The sequence below is a fragment of the Cryptotermes secundus genome, unplaced genomic scaffold (assembly GCF_002891405.2).
Source record: "Cryptotermes secundus unplaced genomic scaffold, Csec_1.0 scaffold26, whole genome shotgun sequence".
Classification (NCBI taxonomy): Eukaryota; Metazoa; Arthropoda; class Insecta; order Blattodea; family Kalotermitidae; genus Cryptotermes; species Cryptotermes secundus.
The window spans coordinates 1,164,936-1,191,750 of record NW_019743656.1 but is presented as its reverse complement, the minus strand read 5'-3'; the positions used below and the strand labels follow the sequence as shown (position 1 = coordinate 1,191,750).

General features: G+C 45.8%; 1 protein-coding gene across 7 annotated transcripts in view; it reads right to left on the bottom strand.

The window, feature by feature from the left end:
• Positions 1–26,815, bottom strand: part of LOC111874138 — a 611,561-nt gene that overhangs the window by 48,988 nt on the left and 535,758 nt on the right. The window contains exon 1 of one of the 7 annotated variants that reach the window (XM_023869369.2): positions 9,092–9,640. The exons of 5 other annotated variants lie outside the window; for them this stretch is intronic. The gene's annotated coding sequence lies outside the window, so the exon portion shown is untranslated. Of the gene's footprint in view, positions 1–3,585; positions 3,708–9,091; positions 9,641–26,815 lie in introns of those variants that run through there. One more of the 7 variants, XM_023869371.2, reaches the window with a different exon arrangement.

Sequence of the window (26,815 nt, the reverse complement as noted above, 5' to 3'; positions counted from 1 at the left end):
AACTGTTTTGCTGTATTTCGAAATGTATTGAAATTGTAAATTAACCATTGTATTGTTATTGATGACATGTACGCACTTGAAAACTTTATCAACAAAGCATTAAGCACACATGCTAGGGAAACGTTAGGGAATCGCCCGTCTGTTTTGTTTGCCGGACCGCTGGCTAGAAGTCAGTGCGTATCCGGAAGGTCCTGCGACCGGCCATCTCGACACAGGTTTTCTTGGTTTTCCTCTGTCTTNTACCAAAATTATACACGTAAACTCTAATTTTTGAAATTAAAAGCTCCGCGGCCCCTCTCTCTCAACTCTCTCAAGTCGTTGCTTCTAATCATCTTAACGCCTACACTTTCACTTTACTCTTACCAGAAGGACGAGCGGGCAAAGCCTGGGAACCTTCTTAAATCGATGCTCTTTCTTTCTTTCTTTCTTCTTTCTCTCTCTCTCAAACACATTCGCCAGTCACGGTAGCCGAGCAGTCTAAGGCATGCACTGTCTTCGCTCACTCGGAAGCCGGGATCGTGGGTTCGAATCCCACTCAGGGCATGGATGTTTGTGTGCGTTTTTCTGTGTTTGTCTACAGGTAGAGGCCTTGCGACGAGCTGATCACCGCCCAAGGAGTCCTACCGTATGTGTAAGATCTAGAAAAACCGAAGTCAACGGAGAAGTTCATGGAGGTAGGCCTAGGCCCACTGGGGCTGTAGTGCCAAGGAAAATAAATTAACTTCAGCCTTTATTAGCACGACGCTCTAACCAACAGAGCTAATGGTTTCCGTGGTTTTCCTCGGTCCTAGAGCAAATGATGGTTGGTACCCGAATTCCACGTTGCACTGCATGGCTTCACACGCAGCCCTTCCATTGGTAACATCAAAATTTCGCCCTAATATAGTCCTCCGAACGTTAGCAAAAATTTGACTGTAATGCACCCCTTCCAGCGTCATAAAAATATTTTAAAAATAACCGATTATATGCTCTACCTATACCAGAATGACAAGGGGGCACTGCCTGGGAACCTTCAAAATCGGAGATCCACGTAGAATTTCTTACCCCTTCCCCCACTTCTTCAGCCTTTAAACAGTTATTCGCACCTCATCGACGGCGATGAGAAAAATAAACAGTGGAAGATATTATGTGCAATATTTATATTGCATCAAGTATTGTGTACCAACAAGTGCATCTGCTTTGCATCCCTTCAGGCTTCAGCGAGCTAAACCAGTGAAAATGAAGTGCCATAGTGGCTCGAGTCGCTGCAGATCTGAAACCAGAAACCGGAGCAAGGCGCCGTGACGGACAACGTGCTCATCAGCGGAACAAAAGATGCGGCCAGTTAATTACGATACCTGGAAACCTGTCACGTGACCCAGGGCAGGACGAGTCCCTCTCCTGTAGCTTATATCGACGAGATATTGTTAGTCACGGTGGCGGCCGTCTTCTGGGGTGGGACATCATGTGGCACGACACAAGTATACCGAATTTCGGGGAACGTAGTGCCCTCTTCTTAACGGTGTACTAATCCAGGCAAGTACACAGCAAGAAGCAGGTGGCAAGCAGAACAATGGGGCTTGTCTCACCCTTTGATCCTGAAGATGGAGGCTGTACGTTCCTCTGAAACGTTGGCAAACGTGTACCGGACTATACGGCGTCATGTCTCAGAATATAGTACTCTTCATATAGACTGTGGTCTTCTGGGCTGCGACATCGTGTGCTGGAATAGGTGAATATCAATGTTTCGGAAGTTACACTGAAGATGGTGGTCAGCGTGTTAGTTCGAAACGTCGCCAACAGTACTGGAGTGTCATGGCGCAGAAGACCACGAATGTGAACACACAGCACGATGCATCTCGAACTGTATAAAGGTGAATACAGAAGGTTGCTTGGTCCGAGACAGCTCAGTCAAATACTGACTACACCTATCATCTGGGGCTGGTACAATTGGCCAGAAGTGGCCGCAGTACAAGGGACTTAGTCCCACCCCACTATCAATAAAAGAAAGCTACGGGCGAAGGCCGTACCATAGCTCAGGCGATTAGTCGCCGGCTTCCCATTGCAGTGACCCGGGTTCGAGCCGAGGTCGGGTCACGTGGGATCTGTGGTGGGCAATGTGGCACTAAAGCAGGTTTTCTCCGAGTACTTCGGGTTTCCCTTGCAAATTCTCATTACACTGACTGCTGTACAATCATCTATCATTCGGGGCTTTTACAATAAGCCAAACACTTTTCTTTTTTCTTTTTATTGCTAGTGGGGTTGCACTAGGTCCCTTGTACTGCGGCCACTTCTGGCCTATTGTGCCAGCCCCAGATGATAGGTGAGGGTGATTGTGGAGCAATTGGTGGAATGAAGATTGGCAGGGGAAACCGAAGTACTCGGAGAAAACCTGCACCAGCGCCACTTTATCCTCCACAAATACCACTTGACCAGACCCGGGATCGAGCCCGGGCCGCCGCGGTGGGAAGCCAGCAACTAACCGTTTGAGCTATGGCGCGGCCAAGCCAAACACTAGCAAACATATCAAGTGGACTCAGACTCACCCCACCCCAAAAAACTAAGGTATGAGCGATGGCAAAATCGAGGTTTTATTCCTGTCAGGGGCTGAGATATCGGGTTCTTCTCCACAGCGTCCAGATCTCGCCTGTGGCCCACCCAAACTTCTATTCAGTGAGTACTGTGGGGGGGGGGCTTCTTCTCAGTGGTAAGGCGGTCGGGGCGTGAAGTTAACTACTCATCCTCCTCCACTCTCCATACGTCTTCATCTCATAGGGCTCAGTTGAGCGGAAGGACAACTTTACCTTCACGTACTTCTTCGGAGTGGTGTTAGATGTTACTTAGCACACTCTTGCATACTGACTTTAAGAACTGTTCCAGTCCTGTCCGCGTCTTGCCATGTACGGCGAATATCTCTCTCTTCTTGTTGAAGCCCCTCGCCCCGCCAAGATTCTACCTGAACATCGGTCCCAATGGCGGCCAACCTGGTCAGACTATTGTCCAGGTTGCAGCTGCGTGAGCAGCCTCAAATTCTCTGCCCCTGATGCAGCAGAGTGGGTTCAGAGATGTGCAACGCAATGTCCTCTCGTCAGCGCTTACCTTCCACACAAAAGTTCCCGGAGTATACCAAATCTGAACGCAAATGCAAGCACCATCACCGGGCATAACATTCCTGGGTTTCAACAGATGCGAAGCCGTGCATGCTGATGTGTCGGTCCAACTAGCTGCTACCACCATCAGATTCCCTCAAGACTGACGCAGTAGTTTTCTCAGAGACCCTGATGCTCGGTAGGATGTCTGTAGTAGGCTGAAAGTCAAGTGACGTTTCGGAGGAATATGCCTCTTTCATCAGGGTGTTAAAGCAGGTGGCAAGCAGAGCCACTGCAACATGTTCCCCCAAAACGTTGGTTGACTTTCATGGCGTTATATCCTCTAAGATAGAACTCCTCAACCTCAAGACTGCTGCAAAACGTTCCTCGAAAATACCGAAGATGGAAGCAGAAACTTCCACCGAAAACGTTAGTAGTCTCATTAAGGTCGATTCAGAGACCATGGCGTAAATAATCATGCAATTGTCTAAAACTGTCCCCGTGCTTTACTACGTACCATACTATGATGATGTATAGGGAAGTGGAGTCCATGGATTCTCAGCCTCCGCACTACGTGGAGGTGGGTGGTCAGCTTCACGCGCCAACAGCTTTACCCCCGAGAAAACAGCTTCCGGTACCCAATGGATAAGAGGGTGGGTGTGCCCCAGAGCCGGTCTGGGCGCTGTGGAGAACAGAAAAAAAATATATACTCCTGCCGAGGATCGAACCCCCATTTCTCAGTAACGAACCCCGCCTGTAACTCCGCTGACATACTGATTGCGCTTTGCCTGCTCAGCACTTGAGGCCTCGTTGTAATCGCTAGCTTTCTGAAATCTGTTTGCAGCTGAACAGGGCCAGTGCCGTGGCGGCCGTGGAGCTCGCATGACTCGCTGAAACCTTCTTGCAAGAAGCACGTATGAGTAATATGAAACAGAACAGTATTAGCGGAAATATGTCACGCGTGACGCACCGTGTGTCGAAACGTGACTGCTGACTCAACATTAATGCTGCGTTTGTCTGTAATGGTGATGCAACATGCATCACTTGACTTCATACAAGAATTCCGTCATAAAATTGCAGACAGTATGGCCGATTATATCAGTCTGCAGATATAGAAGGTAATAACAGATAATAGGACCTGATATTCTGACAGCGGTGGTTATGCACAAGTGTGTCTTCTTGGGCATATTAACGGGCTACAGGGCGTTATATCCCAAAACGTGAAACTCGTAATACAATTTCTTCTGCTGTCAGTGTAACCTTGCATTAAGGGCAGAGAAAATAACATAAAATCTTAACAAAACTGTAGGCCGCGCCATAGCTCAAGCGGTTAGTCGCTGGCTTCCCACCGCGGCGGCCCGGGTTCGATCCCGGGTCTGGTCAAGTGGGATGTGCGGTGGACAAAGTGGCGCTGGGGCGGGATTTCTCCGAGTACTTCGGTTTCCCCTGCTAATCTTCATTCCATCAAATTCTCCATCATCATAATGAGCTGGGGCAAGCTACAATAGGCCAATCAGTGGCAGCCATACCGAGTGGACCCAGTTGGACTCCAGCCCCCGCCCTCAGAACTAATAATACAACTGTAATTTAACTCTGTGAGGCCTGACATCCATCTAAATAACATTAAAGTACTCAGTTCGTACCTCACAGGGAACAGACTGCATCTCCGTTAGAAACACCGCTCAGTTAACGCTGATCAGGGAAATAATGGCTGTTTGCTGTAAGGATAAAACTGACCATATGAGCAAGATGCAGGTACATACACAGTGTGTAGAGGTTTTGTTAGGACTGTGTTCATTAAAAATACAAGATGTGAATTATTTTCAAAATTTCACTCTTTTTATTCAAAATAGTCTCCTTCTGAATCAATACTCGTACATGGCTGGAATCAATTGAACAGTTTTCGAAAACAGCCACTGTACTCCTTTATTTTTTTTTTTTTTGGAGTCGCATTTAAAACTGCGGTAGATTCCCTTTGGATGTCCTGGATGGTGTAGTGACGGTCTCCTTTCATCGTCAACTTAACTTTTGGGAACAACCAGAAATCTGCTGCAGCCAAATCTGGCGAATACGGAGGATGATCAAGGACTGTGATCCCTTTTCTGGCCAAAAAAAATGCGCCGCTCGATCTTCGATCTGTGGGGTGGGGGCACTGTCGTGGGGGAGCGACCAGGAACCTTGCTCTCGATATTCAGGTCGAATTCGAAGAATTCTTGCCCACAAACGATTGAGGACTCCGAGATAATAATCAGAATTCACTGCTTGATCTTCTGGCAGAAATTCCTTGTGAATGATTCTTTTGGAATCGAAGAAAACGGTTAGCAGTGTCTTTACTCGACTCTTTTGCTTGCGCACTTTCTTTGGTATCGACTTCTTTGGGCTCAACCACGCTGCACTCTGCCGCTTTGTGAAAGGTTCATATTGAGAACACCATGTCTCGTCACCAGGAACGATCGATTTTGTTAATTTGGTATCACTTTGAGCCGACCGTAATATGTCTTTGCAGTGTTCCACTCTGGCATGTTTTTCATTACCTGACAGCGCGTGCGGTACAGACCGCGCACAGGCCTTCCGTTTGCCCAAACCCTCCGTCAAAATTTGATACACAGTACTTTTTGGTATTCCCAAAAGCTCCTCGATGAGTCTTCCAGAAACACATCGGTCTGATGCAAGGATTTCGGTCACTTTTTTCACATTTTCTTCAGTGGGATTTCTTCTCGGCTTTGATGCACGTGGAGCATCTTCAGTGCCCTCCCTACCGTCACGAAATACAGCATACCATCGAAAAACGTTCGAGTGACTCAAACAGTCACTACCGTACATACTTTTCATCATTTCGTACGCTTCTCCGGCTGTTTTGCCTAACTTCAAACACAATTTGATGTTGGCTCTCTGTTCAACCGCCATTTTCCGACGAGCGCCAGAACGGTACTGTTATATTCAAGGTCAGAACACATGAAGCAGCTATGCTTGCGCTTTGAAATTACAGACAGCCACAGCAGAAACTTCAAGAATCTTAACGCCACAACTCGCCAACATATGGAACTGCAGGGCAAATAAAAAAAAAAGTCCTAACGTATCTTGGACACACCGTGTATACTAACCATATACTAACTAGTGTTATGAAATATGAAACATATAAAATGCCTTACAGTTCTGTACACACAGTTACAGTGCATACAACAAACTACTGTCTAGGACGGAAAGACGGAATTCGGGCTGGAACCAGCTGAAATGACCGCAGCGTGCGCAAGCGCAGCTCGAGGCAGCATGAAATGCTGCATTCTACAGGCAGTTCAGGGACAAGTAACAGCGCGCAGCAGGTGGATACCTGGAAACCTAACAAGTTAGGAACTAGTATTACGCATTGCGCAATGATTTCGGCGTGTTCGCTCACGTCTGTTTTTAATTTATCGAAAAACTTACGGAAAATGGCGTACTGCATGTAAGATGCTTGTTTCATTCCTACTTGATATTCTGTTCGTAACTTCTTTTTTCGCTCCGATGACTAGCGAGTTCCGGTTGAGATGTGCAATTGTATATTTCGATCAACTTATACGTTTCGGGCGCAAAGGCCATCCACCATCTTCAGGTATTTTATAGGATTTGAGGTTCTCACGGCGGTAGTTATGAAGAGTAGTTACTATCTTCTGTGATACAGCGTCGTATCGTCAGTTGAAAGTTAGCTGACGTTTCGGAGGAACATATCGCCTTACCTTCAGGGTCGAATAAGCAGAGCAAGATACCTGCGTGAAAGCAGGTGGCAATGAAGATGGTGGCGATGTTCCTCCGAAACGTCAGTTGACTTTCAACGGACTACACGAGGTTATATATCCCCGAGTTCTTCTCAAGGGCATCCAGTGTGCATTCAAGCAGTCGACGTGAAGAAGCGGGGCGTGATATGATTTTCACGCTTAGAGAAACCAATATACTGTCACGTGATGTGAGTGAATATAAACGGGGTTTGGATTGGTAATCGGATTTACTGAACTCTCAAACAACTCGTGACTACACTTTACAAATCACTACCACACACACAGGCTAGTATTCTCAGTCACGGTGTTCACTGCGTTGCTTGGTAGGGGCCTCCAACAGCGGACGTTGTCCCCGGCCTGAACTACCCAACTCTCTCTCGAACTCGCACGCAATGGCTGATGGCCTTCGTTATATAGCCTCTACATGGGCTCCAAAGTAAACACCTGTCCCAACAGTTCCTCTATTGTTGAATGACGTAACCACCGGCACAGACCGCGTAGGGAACACCACTTCTCACAGTTACTCCATTGTTGTGTGCGTGTCTATTGCGGCCTTCACGTGACGGCTACTGAGCCACTGCCTAGCAAAGGGCGTTAGAGAGTCGTTCCCTAGCAACGGCCGTTCTCTGCTGGCTTCACAATTTTGGCTTTCAGCGGACATGCCACAATACATTAAAACAAGTATACTGTTGTAACTGGTAGGTCCGGTTACGACTTTCTGATAAATTAATTAACAACTGTAACTAGCTGTCGATGAACACCGGTACAGAGAGATGCCTCCACCTTGCTGGAAGTCAAAATAGAGATGAGTCAGACGCAAAGTCGAAGCGTTCCTCTTTGTTTTCCAAACAAAAGTTCCGAATCAACAGCTTCTAATCGACCATGGACAATGGGGGCAAAGTTTATTTTTGACCGCACAACCAGCTTTCCCTTCAGAATCGGGGAGATTTTCCCTTTCAGAAGTCAGTGAATACTAGGGCTCTCCGAGACGCTTCCTTCTCGCGCCCCTGTTGACAAAAACAGACAGGGATATACAATACTTACAAATCTGACGTCGAGGGGTGACATTGTGGGCTTTACTGGGACCCAAAACGAAACAGGTTTAGGATATAGCCTTCATTAACTTTGGGAAACAAGCCTGGTTACAATCCACGTCCATAATCGAGCGAAGTGTCCGTTTCCCTTCCCCCTTTAGTTTATTATTTTGCGACGCTTTAAGCACGGAAACTATAACACACTGCAGATGATACGATGATCAATAAATACTGGGCAGTTGGTGAAATTAAAATTGGGAGGGGAAACCAACACACTCAGAAAGAACGTAGCCGAGTGCCATTTTGTCCAAATCCCACAGATTTTAACAAAAACTGAATACGACATATATCAGAAACTCGCTCCAATACAGAATTCTACGAAAACCGGTCCAGCCGTGTTGTCTGTGCATGCATGGCGATGTTGCTAAGCGCTCCACAGAACTGACATTAAATGAAAGCCAAGGTTTCTCCAACATTTGAGGCAAAGACAAGTACATAGAACATTCCTAATCTACAGCTTCTCCTTAAACTCCACGTTAACGATCAGTTATATACGAGCCAACCTATTATGGTATTATATGGAAAGGAAAATTATCCCTGAGCTTAATTCAACGCCACGCCATGACAACGTAAGAGGGAGTGGAGGTATAGCTCCACCATTAACCTCGGTGCTGGATGGACGTGAGTCTACATATGATATACACATTCGGCTCACATGTAAACTTACTTGATGTATCTATGAACAGGACCTGAAGATGGCACATAAGTGCCGAAACATATCATCTTAACAACTAATGGTGGTGTGTTGGTAAAGAACTCAATATGTGTATAGTGCAAGACATAAGTCGCTCTTTCCCTTACGCCGGCACTGGATGCGTACAGTCTGTGCAGATACAAGCACCAACCAAACTTAACGCGGCACAAAATGGGGTTATATTATCTTCATACTACCCACTGCACCTATTTGTTAAAAGTGGTGCATAGGCGCTGATGCGGTCCGGAAAAAGCGACTAGGAGAAAATTCTCGTACTTCCCCGGAATCGAAAAATAAACCAAACAATGACGTGGTCCAACAATGTCCGCCCACAGGCTCGAACCTCTGGGCACTAGCTACAGGTGGCAGGCAACATCATATGCAACCATGACGTCACGTATGGGTTATGTTTGTGTATCATAAGTACGTGCCTTTATGAAATGTGTTAATACAATTAGCAAGAACAGAGCTATTTATTACCTTGGTCACGTGTAGAGAATTCACAGCTGCAAGCTCCCACACAAGAGCCCCGAGCAAGCAGAAGTCACGTTGGTCTTCTCACGATTGTAATGTAATGATAATGTCTACGTGATTAGAAATTATGAGGGCTTGGACATGGGCACACACGAACAATTACTCATCTAAATACACTGTTCACACAACGGGTATCACACCACCTCAGCCTTCCTCTGTATATTATCATTATTATCACTGTTTCACTCTTTTCAAATACACACACGCTTCTTATTATCTTTGTTAACTTTACGTTATAACATCTCACAACATTCCACGCGTATCTCTTACACTCACTGACACAATTTTCTTACAGCAACACTTTCTTCACATCTGACCCCACAATCTTTCTATTACATACTAATAAATAAACAAAATCACCGTAGAAAGAATAACCGAAGCCACAGGTAAGGAAAACTTGACGTTTGAACCCTATACAATGACTTGGTGCGTCAGAGAGCCAACTTCATGAACTCTACTCAACGAACGCTCGGCATAAACCAGACTGAACAGGCAACGACTCCTCCACTCTGCGGCATTACAGGCAAGCTAGGAGGTGACGTCATCTCTGTGGGATATACAGCGCGGTGTTCGTACCGCATCACGTCTGTTCTTCCACAAGAGTCAACCCATCATCACAATACAGTCAGCGTCTCACGGTCCGGTGATTCCAGTGGCGGAAGTTGATGTTCATACCATATGTGTCATTTCAAAATGTGGGGCCTTCCTGTGCCTCTGTTGCCTTGATGCGCGTAGAGTTCACGGCCTCTGATATTCAGCCGTTTAAAGCACATAACTTTTCCTTGGCTAGAGTCTATTTTTTTAATGCTAGTGGGGTGGGACTAAGTCCCTTGTACTGCGGCCACTTCTGGCCTATTGTAATGATAGGTGAGGGTGAATGTGGGGCAACTGGTGGAATGAAGATTGGCAGGAGAAACCGAAGTACTCGGAGAAAACCTGCCCCAGCGCCACTTTGTCCACCACAAATCCCACTTGACCAGACACGGGATCGAATCCGGGCCGCCGCGGTGGGAAGCCAGCGACTAACCGCTTAAGCTATGGCGCGGCCCTTGGCTAGAGTCAAAGTCAGGACACTTAATAATGGTGTTCTGAATTGTATTCGTGGTTCTGCTGTGTCCCTCCTCTAGCCAAATGCTGAAACAGTAACAAATTTGGTCACGGCCACTTCCATCCAAACTCTGTTTATTGTGGGGCTTATAAGTGCAATTGGCGGCTAAGTACAGCGCGAAAAGATTTACCAAAATTGGCGTTTTATGAAAACCTCCGTTCCACAGTTCTACATTTAGCAGCACTATATATCGTATGTTTCCTTGGTTCCTCCCTACCACTTCTTTATTTCCTTCCAAGCCCCAAGACATGCGGCTGGTGGACGTATCATCCATTGACTCTGGTGAAAAACTCCTCTATGGTCATCCTTATAAAAGACAGTTCCATGGAGATAACTCCTTTTTGTGTGGTCAAAAGTTCCTAAGCTATTCAAACCTGAAGCATTCATTCACCCTGAATTTAACTCTGAAATAATATGAATAACTTACGGTGTTGTTAAATAAACCGTACCAAGATAAAAACACGATTATTTTGTGGCACGACATACAAAATTCGCCATGAAACTGGGTGTGTTCCACAATTCATTTTAATAGTTCTCCAAAATGAAGCACACAACATATCTGTCTATGTATCTATCTATGTAGTTACTATAGGATTCTGACGATGGTGTATAACACACTGATATATTGGGTTTCTGGACTTTATCCATCGTCCTGGTTTTTAAGATAACAAATAAAAACCAGGACGATTGATAAAGTCCAGAAACCCAATATATCAGTATCTAGCTATGGTTCAACGGCCATTGTGGACCTTGGCCGATTTTAGAGTTTCTTAATCTATACAATCGGTAGGACTCCTTGGATGAGAGATCAGCCCGTCGCAAGGCCGCTACCTGCATACAGAACAACAGAAACACAGAATAAACGCATACAGACATCCATGCCTTGAGTGGGATTCGAACGTACGATGCCAGCGTTCGAGGGGCCGAAGACGGTTCTTGCCTTAGACCGCGCGGCCGGTCACTGTGATCGGCTCTAAAGTGTAACATCATGACGAAAAATAGGCAAGGTGTGCCACGGAACCGATAAAATCTAGCAGGCCAGAAGACGCAACAGATGTTTCCAGCAGAAGTTACAGTGGAACCGCGCCTAACATCCAACCCGAGCGTGTTCTTTCTTTCCGCAAATCTTGCGGTTTTCGGAGCAATTCTCGTTATCTGGGACATATGACTTGACGCGTTCCCGAAAACGGGTAGTAAACCGGGCCCGTTATAACATCGGACGTATGGGGTTACATTCCTGGAGCTCAAGGTTCGGACTCTTCTCAATATTTCAGTCCTTATTACACTGTAATTCTGTTGTTCATATTGTGACATGTAGACCCAAGACCAAGTTAACAGCTATGCAAATAGGCGACAGTACAACAGCCGTTGCTAGAAAACAGCTCTTTGGACATGTTGTTTAACCGGCAACGAGAGAACACGCAATAGTGGAAAAGGCGTTTTATGTATGGAAGCCGCTACTAAGCAACGGCTACTAAAGACTGCGAAGACTTAATATGTGCTGTGCTTAACAGTGAACTTTGTAGTGTATAACTCAGTGAAGCTGTCGTGGTTATTTGTAGTTACGAGTGTTAAGTGTTCAATAAAATCCCATTACCTACCCAAACCCGGTCTCTGGTCACATTCACACGGGTGGCAATATCATAAAATCAATAAGGGGGAGTCAAATAACACGGCATTAAGCATATACACTATTACGAATATAAAAATGAGCTAACATTTTTCCACGGATCGTTACGAGTTAACTGAAACTGGTCACCACGGTTAGTTGACATGATTTGGGCTACCAGAATAATTCTATCTATGGCTCTACAGCCTCTTATTGGACCTTGGACACTTTTTCAGTTTCTTAATCATTTTAAATAGCCGGTAGGACTCTTTGGACGGGGGATCAGCCAGTCGCAAGGCCGCTACCTGCACACAGGACAACATAAACACAAATAAACACACACAAACATCCATGTCTTGAGTGGGATTCGAAGCCAGATCCCAGCGTTCGATCGGGCGAAGACGGTTCATGCCTTAGACCACGCGTCAGAGCACTTACAGACTTGAAACAGTTAAATCTAAATACGAGTTTAAGAGTCTAAGTCCGAGAGTTCGAGGTGTACGTCTAATGAGTATTAATTTAAGGGGGGGGGGGTTCATATGTCCGTTAATTCGTAAGTCAGAAACCCGCAGAGAGAAGAGCGACGAACGCACACACTAACCGTACATTGCCTAACTTGTTTATACAAGCAGAGTAATCAGCGGGAACGTACCAAAACGTTGCCTCACAAGCAACGGTTTTCACAGACTAATCCTAACTAACTCGCTTTGCCGATGAACTCCGAGCTTCCGAGTTCAATGCCCAGCAGAGGCGTTCAGGTTTTCCCAATAGCTACCTCGGGGCTGAGGACACTGGGTTCCCTGTACAACGGCATTCCGGAGGTAAAGGCGGTCGGAACATTTGTATATGGATGGTACTCGGTTCGAATCTCTGCAGGAACGTCGAATATCCAGAGGTTGTTACTGGTATTCCTCCGTCTCGCCCGGTAAAATCCTGGGATAGCACCACAAATAGACTATGACCGCTTCCTTCCAGATCCATCATTCACCAATCATCCCACCAGTCAACTAATCTAGCTACTGAGAGCGTCGTTAAACATTCTACAAAACATCACTGACGCTATGTAAAATGCAGATTTTTATATAAAGTCGCATGAGTTTGGATAGTTGTCATTTTTATTTACTTACTAGCATCGCCAGAACTGACTTGAATAGTCCTCGTAAGACAGCTGCTACGTTTATATTACGACACTGAACATGACACTATATGGCGCTGCCATCTACGGAAACATTTTTCAGCAAAGGCAGACACTGTACTGCTCACTAATGTCATCTTCTGCTCCTATTCGCAAACGTTTGCCAACATACAGAGAAAAAGAGGAACAAACAGTAGCCCACTTATGTAGGTCCTCATGAGTTACGTACTGTCCATTTATAAAGGGTCAGATCAGGTTACGCAGTGTCGGATATAATAATTCCTGAATGATAAACTGAAAATTAACTGGTACGAGGTGGTGGTAGTCAAATTCAGGAGCCATTCTGACAGGTGCCTGGAAACACCATGTCCTCACTCAGGACAGCAGATTTATGGACCGAGACTTGATCCCAGCACCTCATGAATGCAACATAGAATCGTTAGTCACATGACCGTGAGGTCGGTTGCAAAAACTGCCATGAATGAGAGGCTGCGGTGTGAAAGAAGAAAGTCGTGGCCTATTTTAATACAGCGCCCCGGGACGGAGACGCTGAGAACAACAACGAATCGAAACCTGCACAGTCGGAAATCCGGTCTACATTCAGACTGTTTACAGCGATGCCGCTAATAAGTGGAGCCTCATCTCCGCGACCTCATTAACACGGTACACCAAATTGGCACCCTCACTTCTTGCCCCATGCCATGAACTGTAACATTAATACCTCGCAACACGAGGCCGTCACTCTTAAAGACACCTTCCTAACAATGCGGACAGCTCAGTCACAATAGTGACTAAGCTGCGGGGTGAACGACCGCGAAACCGGTGTTCGACTCCTGTGAGGGGTACAGATCTTTCTTCACAGCGTTTGGAACCCCTACAGGGCGCACCCAAGCCTCCTACCCAGTGCGTACCGGGAGCTTCTCCCCATGAGTACTACTCAGCACTCGCCTCCTTCCAATACCGAAGTTAAGAATGCATGGAGCCTTCCCCCAATATCCCTACGCCTTCCTAGCAGTGCTAATAAATAATGGAGACACTAATTTGTAAATCATCATCATCACTGGCACGACAGCCCTTTGTGAGCCCTGGCCTTCCTCAGGATTGCTCGCCATTCTTCTCCATTCGATGCTACATTCCTCCAGTTCTTTACACCCAAAATTCTTATGTCCTGCCATACACATTCTTCCCATCTTAATCTTGGTCTTCACACTCTCCTATTTCCTTCTGGTTTGGTGTTAAGCATTTTCTTAATCGTTCTCTAATTTGTAAATAGGAAGTTTATTATAGAGTACATATGTACTCACCTACAATGGCGGGTATTAATAAAAGCAAGTCGTGTACTACAAGATTTGAACGTTTAAAGCTCAGTGGTAAGTATATGTACCATCTACTTTACCTTTCAAAATCTGTGTATTTTGCCCACACAGTGTATTTGTGTGTCACAACAAACAGCGACTGTTTCCGTAAACAGCATTAACCGGTTGGGCTCTCTAGCGGAGACGTAATGTGTTTCCTTTGAGGTAAGGGCTGAATCATTAAATGTTATTTAAATTTATTTCGGGCTTCAGATAGTTAGGGCAGGAAGAAACGCCGTTAGTTTTATGTACTGAACTAACATCAAAAACCACTCTAACTCTCTTGTTTCTGGCTGAATGACTGCATGCTTCAAGGTTCTGGGTAATGACGGAGCATTATCACGCTTCCAGCGAATCAGAACACTTTGCATTATTCAACGATTTCCAATGCTTCCGTACGCGTCAGATTTAGCGACGTCCTTCAAGGTCACCACACGCTTCACTGCATCATATTAGGCACACTATGTATACTGAACATAAGTACTGATGGGGCACGATGCTACCAGCCGAGAGGTCGAGGGTTCGACTCCCGATGAGGTCATTGGATTTTTCATTTGACCTAATCCTTCCTGCAGCACTAGGCCCTGCGGTTTACTCAGCCTCTAACAGAAATGAGTACCAGGAAGTAATTAAATGATTTTCTTGGGGAGTGAAAAGCGGCCGGCGCGTAAGGCTGACAATCTTACCGCCATCTTCGAGCCGATTGTCATCGTAATGTGGGACCCTTAACGTCTCACAATCCTATGGGCCTTCATGGCCTGTTACAGGGATAGCTTTTCTTTTATTTTACTTTACAAGATGGGCTCCAGTGGAAATAAAGCTTTTGTCAGCACTGTAATGAACATCCTGGCGCCATGAAATTCGGGGAAAGTCCACACGCCTTAAGCGAGTGCAAGGCCGAGTCAGAAGGACTCCGGACAACTACACAAAGAGCTGTCGCGAGCCATGGCGGTGACTCACGCGGAGAAAGTCCGCGCAACATGCTACGAGGACCCCACCATGGTGTCTCGCCCTTCAGCGCATGGTCAGTCGATCTTCCAAGACCAGATTCCCTTACTGGAAGGTACAGGGTTATCACTCTCTGTATCAACATCAACAACCCTTTAAAGCACACGGGTAACTATTCGTATATGCACCGCCCACTAAACATCACGTAAACGGTGCATTTTGCCCGCACAGTGTATTCGCCTGTTCCGTATGATTACCACAGTAAGCAGCGTTAACGGGTTGGTGGATGTTATGGAGGCACAGTGCTCTTTGTGTTGTGCTGGCGAGAACCAGCAACGATTTACCCTATTGCCCGGCTAACAGAGGCTTTTCAGGAGATAAGTTAATCCATTTACTTTCTTCACTTTCCAAAGCTTTACCAAGTCCCAAACAAACATCTACCGGGAGGACGGACGAGCACTGTCTGGGAACCTTCAGAGCACGAAATATTTTTCTACTACCCCCCCCCTCCCAAAACTGTAACATATCTCGCGGGCTTTAGAGACAAGGAGGCTACGCTGGGCTGGACACGTGAACATAATGACAAATGATGGGGAAAATGTCTTCTTGGAATACCTAAAAAGTGGTAAAAAGTGGGATTGTCTCTTTGCTTAACTATTTAGGCATTAAGCCATGAAGACGTATGGGAGAATGGTTGTGTAGACCTAAGTATTTTGATCTCGGAACTCGGAGGTGAGTGGTTAGCTTCACACACCGGCCGCGCCATCAAGCGGTTAGTCGCTGGCTTCCCACCGCGGCGGCCCGGGTTCGATCTCGGGTCTGGTCAAGTGGGATTTGTGGCGGACAAAGTGGCGCTGGGGCAGGTTTTCTCCGAGTACTTCGGTTTTCCCTGCCAATCATCATTCCACCAATTGCTCCACAATCACCCTGACCTATCATCTGGGGCTGGTACAATAGGCCAGAAGTGGCCGCAGTACAAGGGACTTAGTCCCACACCACTAGCAATAAAGAAAACCCGTCCAGGTAAACACTCCTCGGTACCCATCGGATGGTATGCTGGGTGGGCCCCAGAGCCGATATGGACGAAGTGGAGAGTTCCAGGACTCGAACTCGTGTCCAGTCTCTGTACCTATAACGTGGGGACGCGTTGTGTGGGCGGACGCCTGATGTAACTAGGACAGCGCCGTATCTTACGGCCGGTTGTTACGAGGGTGTTTCATATTATTAAACGCCCTTCTTCCTGTTAACACGAGCTCAGAGAAGGAAGAGATTGATCAGAGATGATCAAGGAGACGCTTGTTTCGGTCGTCTCCTGGACTTAACCTCGATCCAGGGTCCATTCCTGGAACTGCGGCGAACTCTGGCTTTATCGGGCATGAGCGCCACCAGAATTCTATTTACAGGTCTACTCACCAGATGTCAGAACGATCTGAACGTCACTGTTTGTGTCACGAATGGATGGAGATTATGTTGAGGCGGAAGGCAACACAAGAGAGGCCATACTAAAATTACCCTCTTCCAGAATGTGATGCCGTGCAGTCTCGTAAATAGTCACCAATGCGATATATGATATAATGATACAAATTTCGTCCCAAGTGCAAACAATATATTATGTGTCCTTGATCAATATATCATTTATCGTATGGAGTGCAACAGGATGCTTAAATATAATAAAATAGTCACCAATGCACTGGAGGAACCCGCTGCCTCACTGCGAAAGTGGCATAATGTTGTTTTAGAAAAAATTACGTGAAATATTTTGTGCATTGAGAATTGCCGAGGACCTTTGTGACAAGTCATGGAGAATGAGACAGAACGGGTATGTAGAAAAATGTGGCGAAGAGGAATGCATGTAGGATACTGGTGTCAAAGCCAAAGGAAAAGAGACCAATAGGACGACCAAGAAGTAGGTGGGTGGAAAATATTAAAACAGATGTTACATAGATAGGATGGGGTGGTATGGACTGAATTGATCTGGCTTAGGATGGGGACCAGTGGAGGGTCCTTGTGAACATAGTTATAAACCTTCGGGTTCCATAAAATGTTTGGAAGTTCTTTGAGTAGCTGCACAAATGACGGATGCTCAAGAAAGGCTCAGCTCCATGAAGTTACTTAGTTATTAAGAATTATCGAGTAAAAAGATAAAGTTTTCCATATGTTTAATTAGCACTACATTATGAAGACGTATGGAAGAGCGGAGGTACAGCTCCATCATTCTTGACCTCGGCACTAACTGGAGGTCAGTGGTCAGCTTCATGCCCCGGCAGCTTTATCCCCGGGGAAAAAGCCTACAGTACCCATTGGATAGGAAGTTGGGTGGACTCCAGAGACGGTCTGGACGACGAGGAGAACAGAAAATTCTTCACCCTACCGGGACTCGAACTTCGACCCCTCAGTCGTCCAGCCAGTAGCCAATCGCTATACCGACTGCCCTATCTCGGCTCCTACCCAATAATAAAGATTCTGGAATTTGATTCCTGTTTAAATAAGATCTCTGTTCACCGAAAATTGTAATCGAAAATGAAATTATTAATGGCAGATATAAACAGATTGTTCTACCATGAAGATGGAGGAAGCAGGATCCTCCGAAGCACTGGTAGACGTATACCAGAAGAACGAAATCTTAATGTTTGCCGCCCAGAGAACCTCGAACCTCAGATTATCAGTTTAAAGGGCACAGGCAGGCTGCCACACCCACCCACAGACCTACTGCCTGACTGTCGGAGGCCTATGAATTTATCTGGAAGCGTTCAATGTAGGTTCCCTCCCCGCGGGTAAACAGACCGGAGCGTGAAGCTGACCACTCACTTCCATCTACTGCCGAGGTTAAGAATGCATGGAGGTACACTTCACATTTACCTGTATTTCGTTTGTGATCTAGCCCTGTAACCCCCCAGAGAAAGCAGTAAAATCCTGATTTGTACTGCTTCCAGTCTTCTGGGGTTTCCTAAACGTCCAGAGAGTTATTTCGGTGTAGAGGCATGAAGTGTTACACTTTTTCCGACAACATTAGCCTCATCAGTTAAATTTTTATGGCACAGTGGTAACAGTACGTACCACCTACTTCCACGTTAAAAAAATCTGCATTCTGCCTACACAGTTTATTTATTTGTTTCGTCTGATTCTCACAGTAAGCAACGATTATTTCCCAACAAATTAGCAGTTTGTTCTCTGTGATATATAAAATGAATTTTGTAGACATTATTTAGATAGACTTAAGGCTTCAAATGGTTACTAAAGCCATTTACTTTGCTACAAATTTGTAATTACATTTCCATATTAGCGCTGAAAATTACGCCTCGAAATCGTTGACTTCCCTACGCATTAACAAATAAAATAGTTCGAGAAACCGCCACTGAAAGTCTCTGGCTTCAGTCAAGACGCCATGAAGAAATAAAAAGACCGTGTTCAAATCGTGAATAAGCCTGGAATGTGATAAGGCTCTGCTTTAGCATATAAGAGCAACAGCGGCGCACGTCGTACGTTCCAAACACTGCCCGCTTAAAGCCTTATTTAAAAACACGAACAAGGCTGTACTGTGCACACATGGCTTAAAGGTTATTCTGTATTTTACTCACGACCGCCAGCGAGAGCCGCATTCATACTGTGTAGCGATGTTAGCTACGTGAAGTCTAGACGGCGTCAGGATTGCTAGCGATAATAGTCTGGAATGATTACGTAGGAATTTTGTTTGGAACTCGTCCGCTGTCTGGGCAAAAATACTTAAGTACCCGTTCTTCGTCCGGGGTACGGTTGCTTCCATTGTTAACACCACAACATGCAATAGTTAAAACCGTGAGAATGAGCACGACTCCAAATGAGAATCAGAAGTTGTCTCGCGTAATTAAAAAGCCTGGGAACGAGGATTCGAAGCACCCAAAAAAAACCCTACCGCAACACTTGGATGTCGCTTTAACATCCGTGGCTACCGTAAATATTGGTAAGAGTACGGTGTAATTTTCCATAGTATCTTTGTATCTTAAAACAAATGTTGAGATGGTACCCAAGTTCTAAATTAATGTATGCTTCTCATGCAGCCTTCCTGACTTAAAATTCATCAATATTAAACCTCGTTTGCTATCAAAGCCACAAAATTACCTTCTCAAATCGCACGTGAACATTAATTCAGCAATTCAAAACCCGGCGGCCCCTGTCTCAGGCCACTGCTTATAACCATCCTAACGTCTTCACTTTCAAACTGTCCCTATAAGAAGGACGAGCGGGTAAAGCCTGGGAACCTTAGATGCAGGAAATGTCATCCCCCTTAAAATGTGGTGCCCCTCAAACATCATTAACCGGTTGGGCTCTGTAGCGGAGACATAATGTGTTTCCTGTGAGGTACGAACTGGGTTTTTAAACATCACTTAAATTAGAATATACAAAAGTATAATTTTGCCTGTGGTTCTGTATGGGTGTGAAACTTGGTCTCTGACATTAAGGGAGGGACACAGACTAAGAGTGTTTGAGAACAGTGTGTTCAGAATATATGGATCGAAGAGAGATGAAGTGGCAGGAGGTTGGAGAAAACTGCATAATGAGCAGCTTAACAACTTGTACTCTTCTCGAAGTATTATTAGAATGATCAAGTCAAGGTGGCAAGACATGTAGCACGAATGGGTAGAAGAGGAATGCATGTAGGATAATGGTGGGAAAGCCACAAGGAAAGAGATCACTGGGAAGACCAAGACGTTGGTGGGTGGATAATATTAAAATGTATCTTAGAGCGACAGGATGGATGGCAAGGACTGGATTGATCTGGCTCAAGATTGGGACCAGTGGAGGGCTCTTGTGAACACGGTAACGTACCTTCGGGTTCCATAAAATGCTGGGAAGTTCTTGAGTAGCTGCACAATTAGCGACTTCTCATGTAGGGCTCAGCTCCATGAGTGCGTGAGGTGAGTTTCAGGCTTTTATCCTTGCCAGTTGAAGACCGTTTTCCTGGTGCCAACCTCACGCCACGAGAAACAGCCCTTCCTATCTCTACTGATATTTGCGTTAATACATTTGTTACAGAGAGAGATAAGAGAGATAGGCAAGGCGTTGACAGCCAATATATCCAGAGACACACACAGGAGATAAGCTGTAAATTACAGTATCAGTTCTCTTAAGTGCGACGAGCACGTATCGGCTAACACGTGGGAGCATTTCACTTGTCTTGGGGGCAGAGTTCGAGACGTCACGGAGCTGCTCTGTAGGGCGAAGGGCACTTGCACGAGCACCGCAGGAGGACGTAATTCCAGATAGTCCCTACCTTGGCACTGCATGGAACTGAGCGATTAGCTTGACGCCCTAGCCGCTTTAGCTCTAGGGAAAGAGCCGCCCAAGGAATTAGAGACTGAGTAGCCCCACGACCAGTCTGGACGGTGTGCAGACTACATGTAAATTTGGCAGTTACTGCTGTCAAATTTTAATCACAATTGGATTGTTTCTTCGAATCGCGGCAAAATTCTCAATAGTAAATTTCATACAAATGTATTTAGTAGTTCTATAGTCATTACCAGAGGAGAGACAGATTAGGCAAATCTAACAGACGCATAAAATGTTGATTGTCAATGCGGTGAAAATGATTTCATGCAGAAACAGACGTAGAATGTTAACACTTACTTTGAAATGTAACATAGCTTGCCTCTGTTACTAACTACAGGTCCATGAACATGGGGTGCAGACTGTACGATTTCCTGTCAGTGGTCGGGCAGTGTAGGACCCCACCAGAATAACACTGTTTCAGGATTTTGAAACGAACTGTACACATTCTCTTCACTCCACACGCACGCACATCTGTACGCGTCTCCAACTGTCACCAAACTGACTTATGCTCACCATTCTGGAGGTCTTGGGTTCAAGTGTCGGTCCGGAGATTTTGATGTTTTGATTGAAAATTTTCGTCGTTTCCTTCAGTTCCTACAGGCACCGAGATAGCTCAGTCACGTACTGTGCCATCGAAGAATCTAGGTTCCACTTCTGGTACGGTCGAATTTTTCTTTCCACCAGCTCCATGGGCAGAGCATGTAGCAAGAAAAGGGGAGAAGAGGAATGTATATAGGAAATTGGTGAGAAAGCCAGCAGGAAAGACACCACTAGGAACACCAAGACGTAGGTGGGTTGACAATATTAAAATGGATCTTAGAGAGATATGATGGGATGGTATAGATTGGATTGATCTGGCTCAGGATAGGGACCAGCGGATGGTTTTTGTGAACACAGAAATGAACCTTTGGGTTCCATTAAATGCTGGAAAATTCTTGAGTAGCTGCATAACTGGTGGTTTCTCAAGAAGGGCTCAGCTCCATGAGTGAGTGAGTGACCAGCTCCATGGCGATCCTAGCCGAACTATGAGGGGGAGGGGCCATCTATCCCGCAGATAAAGCGACTGCAGCTTGAAGCTGTTTACTAATCTTCCTGTAGTCCCGAGGTTGAACATTCGTGGAGCTACACTTCATACGTCATGGAGTGGTGCTTAATTAAATACAGGAAAGACTTAAATTTTTACTCTTTCCTCCAGATAAGCACCGGGATGGTGCCTCAAAATAGGTCACGACCAATTCCTTTCACACCCTTTCCAGTGTAATCATCCTATTATTCGACACGATATAATCTGAGGTATAAGCGTCGTTAAATGGACCATAAATGAAACAAATTTATTGTTGATGTCAGCAGAAAATGAGGACCGAAACAAAGCATTACTTGTTTAAAGGCCGTTTCAAGTTCCAAAGTCATTATGTGCGTTAAGCAATAAACCCAAAATCATAGACATTACAAGGAAGTTATCTTCTGTTCGAAGGGCAAAAGTAGTATAAAAAAAAAAAGAATTACTGGTGAACTCAAAACAGCGATAAAATATTTGAGAGCGTAATCAAAAGCTAAGGACAAACCCCGCGTGTTACAGGCCCCTCCACAGAGGCACTCGTTTACAGCATCTTCAGAGAGGGGACTGACGCGGGGTAGGAATCCCGTCACGTTCCTACGCGCACACTCGTAGGCTGCTCCATGCTGTACAGTACACCCCGCTCATCAGGTTACGTTTAATACGGATAGAAATATGAAAAATGCTGTTCACAGTCGAGTACGTACTTCAAAAGACACAGGCACTTAGGAAGGCAGATGAGTCACTTGTCTGTTCAGACAAATCCTGACAGTTTCTTCAGACATGCAGTCATACGTTCAAAAACAAGTAAAACTTCTGAGTCTTATTCCGGGTAAACTCTCCCGCCAAATTTCTCCGCCTTCGCGAGGGCTTACCGTATATGGAATGTTTAACCACGTTTTCAGTATCTCAGATAATACACCTTCGAGTGATATTAACAAAAAACAAACTCCGTGACCTGTAGTCCGCAAGCCAACTATACCGACCGAGCAACCGCCGCTTGTCGGCGAAGTTAGTGCCAGCTTTAGCGGATGTAGGGTGTCGCGTGGTCAGCGCAACGAATCCCCACGGCCATTAATTTAGGTTTTCTAGACTGGAGCCGCTATTTCCTTGAAACAGCTCCTCAGTTATCCTCATGAGGTTGAGTGAACACCGATCCAGACCCACTACTTTCCAGAAAGTCTGGTAGCGCCGGGAATCGAACCCGGACCTCTGGATCTGTAGCCAGGAACGCCGACCACTAGGCCATAGAGGCGGTCTCTTCGAGTGACATTGTCTTGTTTAAAACATCTCTGAGTGTACGTCGTACCTTGAGCTACACAGCCTTGCGGAAGAAAAATCCTGTGTCCGACGAGACCTCCGTAGGGTGACCTTGGTATTTATTTAATAAGGTAAAAGTGTCCCTGTGCTTAACTAATTAAGCACTACGCCATGAAGGCGTATGGCGGAATGGATGTATAAATCCACATTTTCTTGACCTCGGCACTAGCTGGAGGGGAAAGAGCCCCCAGTACCCGTTGGATAGGAGGCTGGGTGGGCCCCAGAGACGGTCTCGATGACGTGGAAAAAAAGAAAATTTTGACTCTACCGGAACTCGATCTCCGACCCCTCGGTCGTCCACCCCGTAGCCAGTCGCTATACCGACTACGCTAACCCGGCTATATCCATTTTAATATTATCCCACAAATATACGTAGGTCTTCCAAGAAATGTCTTGTCTCCAGCTTCCCCAACCTCAACTTTGTGCACTCAGATCTCCAAAATAGTATTAATCTGCGTTTAATTAGCTAATGAATTAACTAATATACAATCGACGGACTGACAAGTAACTCACTCACAGGATAATTAACTGAGTAATCAACTAACTAAAATCGCCATGATGAATATTGTCCATCGGCTTATGTATATTTAATTTACATGACGTTTCGAATGATGGATCTGCTGCCGTCATCAGGTGTAAAACGGAAAGTGAGCTTACTCATTTGGAACCGCCAAGACGGAAATCAGTCTCGATCGCCGAGCTCTTTCTGATGGGCAGGAATATTCCTACTTTTACACCTTAAAACGGAAGTAGATCATGCATTCGAAACGTCGTGTAATTGAAATATACCTAAGAAGATGGGCAATGTTCAAAATAATGTTTTTAATGGAAAAACAGACATTTCTGAAGCTTCAGAGGCTCGTAACCAACAAAATCCGTTGAAGGGCACGCTAGAATCAGCAACTGCTGAGACATATGTCGCTCTTGCAGGAAGAGCAGAATACAGATTAGAGAGACTGAGAAGAGGGTGTGAAGGTGTTCAGCTGCATTATCCCCCTTAACCAGCAGGAAAATATGCGAGGTGGGGGTGTATACGATCTCCGGATATCACGTCCCCACTTCCACTTACCCCTGCAGTAAATAATTACCGAAAACCGCCTTTTGATCGCAGACTTTACCTACACCCCCCCTCTCTCAAAGAACTTTGCATCCTGTTTCCCACAGTTCCAGCCAGCAGGGGCTGCAACCCTTTATCTATACAATAATATAAATGTGTATTCACGTTATCAGACACCGGGAATATGCGAAGATAAACTTTAACAGTTTCTTGGAAACCGGTCGGGTCGCGCCCCTGACCCTGGAGTGTTGTTGGCACAAAGTTTTATCAACATTCTTTGCTTTGGCGTGCGTCCGCTACGGGCTCGAAACAAAGCGACACAGCAGAGCTTTGGCTGGCTTCTAAAGCACCTATGCGACTGGCTATGGGGCTGGATGACATAAGAATCCGGGTTCGATTCCCAACAGGAGCAAAAGATTTTTCTCTTCTTGACAATGTCTAAACCAGTTCTGGGGTCCACCCAGCCTATCCCAGCTGGTACCAGGAACCGTTTCTTCGGCGATACAGAGGCCGGGGCGATCTCACGCCTAAGTTAAAAATGCGTCACTCCCCCATATGTCTTCATGGCGTGGTGCTTAATTAAGCACAGGGTCTGCGTTTCCTTTATTTTCAACTTCTATGTTTTACTTCTGAGGTAAGATTTGATAACGTACACATATTAAAGGTAAAGCTATCCCTGTAACAGACCATGGAGGTCCATAGGGCTGTGAGACGTTGAGGCTCACACATTCTCAACACAATCGGCTCGGCTCACAGATGGCGGTGAGATTGTCAGCCTTATGCTCCGGCCGCACTTTACCCCCCAAGAAGATTCCAGGTACTCGTTTCTGTTAGAGGCTGAGTCGTCCCCAGGGCCATAGTGCCGCTGGAAGGATTAGGTCAATTGAAAAATCTAGTGACATAATCGGGAATCGACCCCGCAACTTTTGTGCGTCAGTATATACGTACTGGGACGCGCTATTTCCAAGTGGCCTGCATGGCGTATTACTTTTCCATGAGGCTGCACTGGATATTTTATCAGTGTCACATGAAGCTACTGCCTGACCGCTGAGTACGACAGTTTAACTTGAGAGTTCGCGCTGCTGCGCCGACGCGCCGAGCATATGAGCACGTCTCACTTGTCCAGTCTGCGTTATGACTGCGTGCGCACGTGTTTCGCGGAACCGGAAGGCCGGATATGCGAAAATCGTAGGTCGAAGTACACCTGCGCGCGCGTGTACTCGAGGCTATGATCAGCGTCCCACAATCCGATTACCAATTATCACGGGCTTAAATCCAATACCGATAAAAAAAAAGGTTTATCGAGAAGCTCTTCAAAATGAGCATTTGTCACGGCAATGACGGACGAGTGTAGACGAAATATAAACTAAAGAACATGCCTATAAAAAGTTCTTCCTTATGGAATATAGCGGTACATAATTCAGTGAAAGTCAACAGACGTTTCGAAGGAACATGTCGCCTCTATCTTCAAGGTCGAATACTGGGGCTAAGCAATAAACCAGCTGGTTGATTTTCACAAGACTACACGGCGTCACATTCTAGGAGTCAATACTGTTCATAGCCATAGCTGTTAAAAAACTCCGTGATTTAGTCAGCAAGCGAACTATACCGACCGAGCGACCACCGCTTGTCGGCGAAGTTAGTGCCAGCTTTAGCGGATAGAGGGTGTCGCGTGGTCAGCGCAATTAATCCCCACAGCCGTTCATTTCGGTTTTCTAGACCGGAGCCGCTATTGCCTTGAAATAGCTCCTCGATTATCCTCAGCAAGGCTGAGTGGACACCGTTCCAGACACACTACTTCTTAAAAAATCTGGTAGCGCCGGGAATCGAACCCGGACCCCTGGATCTGTAGCCAGGAACTCTGACCACAGAGGCGGTCAGCCACCGCTGTTAGAACATCAAATTGAACCTCGCGGAAAGAAAGCCATGTGTGCCCAATGAGATCTCTGCTTCCATCTCACGCTGGAAATAGGATACAGAAACTTCCTAATGACGACATTAGGACCTGCGTCACTATCCGATAATGATGCGGTACTGGAGATGTTTCAGACAGACAGTAGCTCATGTTCTCCGGTGTTTGTTTCCTACGCCTCCATTAACACCAGCGACGCGTAAGAAATAGAACACCAGAAAGCACTGTGCATAATATTAAGTTCCTTTAGAATTTTCAGTGATGTCCACCATGCAACAATATCAAATTAAATCCTCTTTAAAATTCGAAAGCGCAGCAGATCCCACGAATTTCAGCGCACCTGATGATGGCCGAGTAGCCCGAAACATGTAGTGCAGTTACGAATTAAAAAAAAATATATTGAAGTTTAATGGGAGTATGCGGTAGCGTAGTTGGTTGAGTCGCTACGCTACAAGCCGTAAGGTCGCGGGATTTTTCAACTGACCTAAACCTTCAAGCCGCAGTATGGCCCTGGGGTCGACTCAGCCTGCAGTCTGCCGCCACCTGCACATGCTGCTGGTTCCTCGATAGCGGATTTCCTACCCTGAAGATGGAGGCGATACCTTCCTCTGAAACTTTGGTTCACACATGATCTACACGGCGCCACATCCCAGAACACGGTATTCTTCACACATCGAACTCATGGACATTTTAATACAGGACCCAGAGAAATTCATGTGGGATTTTGGTGAAACGGCGAAAAGGATTCTGGGTGAATATTTTGCTGTTCCACCCGCCATTCTGCTGACAGGCTTCGTAGTGAGATTTGAACACGGTACTCGTCTGCTACAAATCGAACGCAATTTTGCTCATCGCAGACAAC